General features: G+C 38.6%; 1 protein-coding gene across 1 annotated transcript in view; it reads right to left on the bottom strand.

Moving 5' to 3' along the window:
• Positions 1-8244, bottom strand: part of c1h8orf34 (chromosome 1 C8orf34 homolog) — a 295839-nt gene that overhangs the window by 173255 nt on the left and 114340 nt on the right. The window lies entirely within an intron of this gene.

Genomic DNA, 8244 nt, shown 5'->3' with positions numbered 1-8244 from the left:
ACACACACACACACACACACATACACACACACACACACACACACACACACACACACACACACACACATATACACACACACACACACACACACACATATACACATACACACACACACACATACACACACACACACACACACACACATATACACACACACACACATACACACACACACACACACACACACACACACACACACACACACACACACACACACACACACACACACACACACACACACACACACACACACACACACACAGAGGTGGGCACAGATAACCCAAAAAATTAACTTCGATAACAGATAACTGAAAAGTTAAAGACGATAAACCACCCAAAAATGTATCGGAAGTTACAGATAACCGATAAATTCCAGTATTGTCTCAAGTACATTTACAACTACTAATAAACTAAATTTGAGTTTTAACACCACAATCGCTTCTGGTAGCATCAAAAGCGACAACAAACTCAATGAGCCCACACTTCTGTCTTTGAACATCTTTCCCCCTGCTGGAAGCTCTTGTTTACTGCATAGCTTCCAGCACAGACACAGAATCACAAGCTGTCTCTCCATTATTTTCAATGGGAGCTGCTGTGAGCTACGCTCGCTTCCTGTTCATGTCGTTCTGGGTTAAAGTGAAGTTTGCTCTTTAACGTCTTGATTATTGTTCTTTACAACACTGTTTGTCCTCTTTGTTTGAGACTAATATATATAATATGTCTGAAATTCAGTTTGCATTTATTTAATTCCACGCAGATTAAACGTAACAGACACAGATTTGTTATAATTGTTTGAGCAAGTTTTCAGGGTATCATGCATGCAGTCTCTTATTAACGTGACGAAAAGCATAAAAAAATACATTTTGTGGTATAATATTAATTTACAACTGTCATTGTGTTGATTCTCTATATGTTGTTGGCTGCAGCAACTCTCTGGCACGCAAGGGATTATGGGATATGTCAATAGGGCGAATGAACACTACTGGCCAGTAGATGGCAGTAGAGACCTTGAAAACTTGCCAAAATAAAATTCCAGATCATCCGTGTCTGCTACATTTAAGATGCGTGGAATTTAAGCGCAAACACAATAACAATGTGTATAAACACAGAGAATATATTCATGAGAGTTTTAGGCACTAGAGTTTAATGCTGTTGTCCGTAGGAGCCTGATCAGAGTGTTTCAAATGCATTTCTCATGTCATGAACATACTGAGATTACCCTATCCTACCCATAATGCACTGCTGGGCACAACATATATCCACACTAAAACCTTAAAAATTAGCGCATTACTTTAAAACTAAAACATATATCTGATATTTTCACTTTATAAAACTTCAGACATGACAATTTAAATAACTTGTCGACATTAGTTTGGTTAAAAGTTGAACCATAAGTTAAAATTGTATGCCTCTGGATGACTTGGGTGATATTGCCCGCGTATCAGTATGGGGTTAAAAGAAATGAGTGGGGGTTTTTTTGGGACCAGTTCTCCTTTGTCTACAGAGGATAGAGTGGTTTCTTCTTAAAGCAGCTCTTCTCTGTTTTGCAGAGGATAGAACTACACATCAGCTACGAAACATTTAACAGGTAGGTGCTCAACTGATTTTAAGTTTTATAAATATTTGTAGCTGTTCAGCTTTATTTACCACGTTATCGGTCTAAAAATTATCGGACAAAAATTTATCACAAGATAATTAGTCCGATAATGGTTTGTAAAGTTATCTAAAAAGATAATCCGATAATGAAAACATTATCTTCGATAATTATCGGTTATCGGAACTGTGCCCACCACTGTGTGTGTATATATATATATATATACATATATACATATATATGTATATATATATATATATACATACATACATACATACATACATACATACACACACACACTCTGATTTTAATTTCCTCTGATATACTCATATATGTAAATATTTATATATAGCCTAATCATATATTGTCTCTTCAAATTACTAAAATAGTTGACTTTACTGTCACTATCTATTTCTCTTTTAGTGTATATATATCAAAATAATCAATTACTGTTAATCCTGCTATGAATACTAAAATGCGCCGAACCATTTGTCCTGTATCATAGCTACTTGTATGACATATGCAAAGAAAACAACAACAACAAAAAAACCGTGCAAAAATCAGTTTAGTATTGAGACAGTTACAATGGATTAAATGCGCTGACACTTCATTACGCTGCCAAATAGCACTGAGTGGAGCGGGTTAGATGACCGGTCTAAGATGGCGGACCCACGGCTAGTCAGTCGCGGACGATGCAGCGTCTATGCCTTATAATGTCTATGCCATACTATGCCAGTATGCTAGCCATACGAAAGGGAAAATAAATGCATCTCAAGTCCGGACACCTTTTGATGCCTTTTTGGGCTTTCATGGCTACTGTAGCAGCCACGGGACATGCAAGATCCCCACCATGTTTCACGCCAACAGGCAGTCCCCTGCCTGATCTGTTACCCAGGTGTCCCGACATGGACAGGGGTTGGACTTTAACATACGCAGCATATATACAGTGTATGGGGAGCATAGATACAGGACGGTCACATCGCTGTTAAAATGGGACACTAATGTTCTTTCGGTCTGCTAAATATGCAGGTACAGTGGGTTGTGATCAGAATAGAATTTAATGCATTACTTGGCATAAAAACAATGCACAGAGTGACCGTCACACAACTGCTTGAGCTTCAACACAAACTTAACAGGAACTGTTTTGCAGCAGTGCTGCTGAAATCTGCTCGCCTCTCGCCTGGTTTGCCCCAGCTAAGCAGCTTGGCACTGAAACAACGACAAACATGCATCCAATGTCTGCCAAATACACTGTCCTCTCTTCCTCAGCCGTGTATCACTGTGCTGCTGCAGAGGGGTGTGTTGTATCTTAATAGCTTAGATTAAGGGTTAAGGATTCTATTCCCACGCCGGCCGCCCAATAAAGCGTGAGTCAAGTTAAGACAAAACATTTTAGTGCTTTGTCAAACTCTGTACAGAACCTTCTTTGTACAGTGGAAGGACTTTATGTCGACACTTCATTCTGATACTCTGTGGATGTGAGACATCTGTTGTGTTGTTCTCACTCCACCGTGCACTAATGATGTGAAGCAGCTCTTTTGATTTGAAATTTTTATGAGCTCTGTACACCAAAACACCTTTGCATGTATTTTTTAAACCTTGCTGTGAACGCTACACTTTTCTGAAGGTTCAGCAGGATGGCAGCTGAGTTCTGTCACTGAAGTACGGACACCTCAACGCGCTTTGTATGTGCACCGCTTCCTACATTTTAACTTATTCTCTTCTCCTCTTGATAAGCTATTATCCCGGCACCAGTTTCCTCTTGATTACGAGCGAAGCGCCAACCACAGCCTAAAATAGACTCAGTCCAGCAGAGACAGAGTGCAAGCTTAAATTATTGAAGCAGTCTTCATCTCCCTGGTCCACACTTAACCGAGCCTCATTGTCTCAAGTTAAATTTTGAACACCATCATTATGGGAGGTATGGATAAAATGTACCTCAAACTTTAAAATAAATAAATAAACAGCTGGTACAGAGCTCATATTTATGAAAAAAATATTCCTAAGTAAACTGTGTAAACAGCTTTTCAGGTGGTTTTCAAGTGTACGAGGTCTATTAGAAAAGTATCCGACCTTATTATTTTTTTCAAAAACCATATGGATTTGAATCACGTGTGATTACATCAGACATGCTTGAACCCTCGTGGGCATGCGAGAGTTTTTTCACGCCTGTCGGTTACGTCATTCGCCTGTGGGCAGTCTTTGAGTGAGGAGTTGCCCACCCTCTCGTCGATTTTTTCATTGTTTAGGAATGGCTCAGAGACTGCTGCTTTGTTTGATCAAAATTTTTTTCAAAACTGTAAGGCACAACTGAGTGGACACCATTCAATAATTTCAGCTGGTTTTCGGTAAAAATTTTAACGGCTGATGAGAGATTTTGGTCTGGTAGTGTCGCTTTAAGGACGGCCCACGGCGCCTGACGGCGATCTGCACTTCGAGGCAGCAACGTCTCGCCGTTTCAAGTTGAAAACTTCCACATTTCAGGCTCTGTTGACCCAGGAAGTCGTCAGAGAACAGAGAACTTTCAGAAGAAGTCGGCATGAGGAGTTTATTCGGACATTCCATTGTTAACGGACATTTTGTAATGAAAGAACATGCGGGCAGAGTCGCATGTCGGGCCGGACCCGACCGCGGGGGGTCGCGACAGGAAAAACACCTCCATTGGAAACCTTAACGGGCAAGTTGGAACATGCCCAAGCTGTTAAACAATTTCTCAGTTACTCACTTGTTGAAAGCCATCAAAAGCCGCCTGAATTTTACAAATGGTTTTCAACACAGAGGTGTTTTTCCTGTCGTGGCGCACACAGATTTGCCGAGTCGTCACGGAAACGACTTGGCGAATTTGCGCCCACGTCTTCCATTAAAAAATGTCCTTAAACAGTGGAATATCCGCATAAAGTCCTCATGCCGGCCTCTTCTGAATCTTCTCTGTTCTCTCACGACGTCCTGGGTGAATTAAGCCTTAAATTAGGATGTTTTCAGGTCGAAACAGGCCGATGACGGTGCCTGGAAGCGCTGCGCGACGTCCCGCTCCGTGGGAAGTCCTTACACCGACAGAAACACCTTATAATCTCTCATCAGCCGTTAAACTTTTCACCGAAAACCAGCTTAATTTCTCGAATAGTGTCCACTCGGATATTCCTCACAGGTCCAGAAAAAATTTTGATAAAGCAACGCGCGCCGTCTCGAGCAGCGTGTGAAACAAAGGAATTCAGCCGAGAGGGCGGGACCACATCTCACTCAAGGCCTGCCCACAGGGAAATGACATCACCGACACGTGTGAATAAACTCACGCATGCGCACAAGGGTTCAAGTATGATTGGTGTAATCGCACGTCATTCAAATCCATATAGTTAAAAAAAAAATAAAAGTGTCGTTTTTTTATCTAATATACCTCGTATATATATTTTCAATGTATTATTGGTGACAGTTTGTTCTGTCCCATAAAAACAAGAGCAGTCTGGTTCTGTCAAGTTGTTTAAACCCAAACGAAGAAGTTTTACTGCATTGCTCTATTAAATTCTAGTCATGTGAGCTGTAATTGTATACTGAACAAAAATATAAACGCAGCACTTTTGTTTTTGCTCCAATTTTTCATGATCTGAACTCAAAGATCTAAAACATTGTCTATATACACAAAAGAACTCTGAACATTTCAGAGTGGCCTTTAATTGTGGCCAGCCTAAGGCACACCTGTGAAATAATCATGCTGTCTAATCATGAGGTGCTCACTAACAGACAGATTTGTGAATACCTTTTGAGAGAAATAGGTCTTTTGTGTATATAGAAAATGTTTTAGATCTTTCAGTTGAGCAACAACAAAAGTGTTGTATTTATATTTTTGTTCAGTGTAATTTCAGCACATTTTTTTTTTTACTTTCTTACACCTGTTTTACAACAGATATGTTGCGTGCATGTGGCGGCTGAGCTGCTGAACTACCATGGATGACGAGCGTACATGTATCAGTGCCAAAGGTGTTTTTGCTTCTTCTGTTTTGTTCTAGTGCCAGCTCAGTTCTTCTACATCATTTGATTTTGACTATGGCTTTTCCTCACAAACTACATGTCTGCTGAGTAACTAGTTTGGCAAGTCACTGTAAAGAAAACTAACTGGATTTACTGTTTTGTTTTTTAACCTCAGCATGCAGCTGATCTTAGTGGCTGTCAGCTGATGACTAGTAGAATGTGCTGTAACATGGATCACAGAGCTCTTTTGAGTTTCACTGGTGAATGTTTGGAAGAGTGGTTTTGAAAATTGACTTGTGACGAGTTATCAGTGAAGCGACCCAACCCTCCACCAACATCAATAAAAAATAGTTTTTAAAATGTCTGATCTCTTCCTTTCAGATGGAAACTACATAAACGGTGTTAATTATTACATTATTATTAATTAATTAATTGTTAATTATTACATTATAATTTAATGGTGCTGGTATGATGTCATATCTGCTTTTGAAAGCAGCATGGATGCTTCCTTCATGCAGTCAGTGTGAAAAGCTGTAACCTATTAACTTGGCCATCGAAATGAAAATCAACATTTTTTTGTAGCTGCACTTGTCATAAAACAGACCTTAATGTCTGTGGTTACATTTTATTGTTGTTTTATTCATGTCTATGATTCTGTTGTTATTGCTATGTTTTTAATTTATTAATGTCTATGTTGTAAGTGTTTATTTTATTGATGATGTGAAGCCCATTGTTGCAGAATCTCAAACATGCCATCTAAATAAAGTTATTGCTCTTTTCATTATTATTACTGGCCCAGTACACCTGCACACTACTGAAGCTCATTTGGTTTCCTAACAATTTCCTTCATTAGCCCAGAAACACATCACCATGAAAAAGCAGAGTAAGCAAATAAAACGTGTGATTCTGCAGTTTCAATTTATTTTCATTTATATAGCACCAAATCTAGTGGAGGGCACAGTTCCGCTAATCCGCTAACTGCTAATTATCTAAGATAATGTTTTCATTATTGGATTAGCTTTTCAGATAACTTTGAAAACCATCATCGGACCAATTATCTTCCAATAAGTTTTGGTCCGATAATTTTTAGATCGCTAACATGCTTTTGCAGGTAAAGTAAATAAATCTGAAACAGTTAAAAACCTTTGTAAAGTCTGATATCAAAGATTTCAGTGCTTACCTGTTAAATGTTTTGTAGCAAATAAACAGCCCTATTCTCTGTAAACAGAAGAGAGCTGGTTTCAGGAGAAACCGCTCTATCCTCTGCAGTCAGAGAATAACTGGTAACAAGATAATTGCTCTTGACACCATACTAACTCACCGGCAATATCACCCAAGTAATCCAGAGGCATACAGGTTTAACTTATGGTTAAAATTTTAGCCAAACTAGTTTCGGATATGTTATTTAAATTAACGTCACTTCTGAAGTTTTATTAAGTGAAAACATCAGCTATATGTTTTAGTTTTAAAGTATTGCACTAATTTTGAAGGTTTTAGCGTGGACATGCTGTGTACAGGTGCATTATGGGTAATCTCAGTACATTCAAGACAAAAGGAGAAATGTATTTGAGATGCTCTGATCAGGCTCTACACAGACAACAGCATTAAACTCTTTGTATATTGTGCCTAAAACTCTCGTGAGTATATTCTCTGGGTTTATAGACATTGTTATTATGTTTGTTTTACATAAAAATACCAGAAGAACCTCAGGTTGCTTCTCCATTATTTTCAATTGAAATCACTGTGAGTTGCAACCAATTCCTGTTTCCTATAGCATCTTGTTTATTGTCCTACAACACTGTTTGTCATCTTTGCTCCAGAGTATTATATATGTCTGAAATTCGGTTTGCCTTTAATAATTTCCACACAGATTAAACGTAGCACAGTATTATTGTTGTTGTTGTTTTGGCAAGTATTCACGGTCTCTACTACCATCTACTGGCAAGTAGTGTTCATGACAATATTGAGGTATCCCATAATCCTTTGCACGCCTGAGAGTTGTTGCAGCTTCTCACAGCAGCTAAAGAAATAAAAATGTACATTTTGGTTGTATAATGTTCATTTACAATTGTCGTTGTGGATTCTGTTGTTTAAACTGCAGCAACTCTGTGGTGCGTGAAAAAAGAAAAAAAAACTGGTACGCAAATGATTATAGGTAAGGGTCTGAGCGCCAGTAGATCGCAGTGTTCTATGCATTTTGACCCCAGTTATATCAGACGGTAATTACAACTTTTGGCTTTTGCAAATGCCTTTTTTTTTGCATATGAATAAAATGGCATATTTTACAAAAGTACATTTATATGTAAATACCAACACATGTCACGTCACATTAACATGCTGGTTTTTACATAGGATGAATGAGTAAACCAATCAGTGTTAGCGGAGGCTCATTTACCCATAATCCCTTTGGCATCTGTCTTTGTTTGTTACAAAACTTCAGAACTAGTGCATTATTTAAAATTAAAAGACACGTGTTATATTTTAACTTTGTACAAATGACAGAATTGACATTAATCCAGATTTTTTTCAAATCTAAACCATAAGTCAAAACTGCTTTATTTTCCAAGACCTTTTTTTTGCGTGTGTATAGAGTTGAGCTTCGCTGCTCCTCTCAGCTGCTACACTACTGCAAGTTACGTAGTAAACAGGAGCTTCCAGCAGTGGGCAGGGTACACAAAGACAC

Source organism: Thalassophryne amazonica, chromosome 1, assembly GCF_902500255.1.
Source record: "Thalassophryne amazonica chromosome 1, fThaAma1.1, whole genome shotgun sequence".
Lineage (NCBI taxonomy): Eukaryota > Metazoa > Chordata > Actinopteri > Batrachoidiformes > Batrachoididae > Thalassophryne > Thalassophryne amazonica.
The sequence above is the reverse complement of the archived record's forward strand: the minus strand, read 5'-3'. Positions and strand labels throughout refer to the sequence as shown.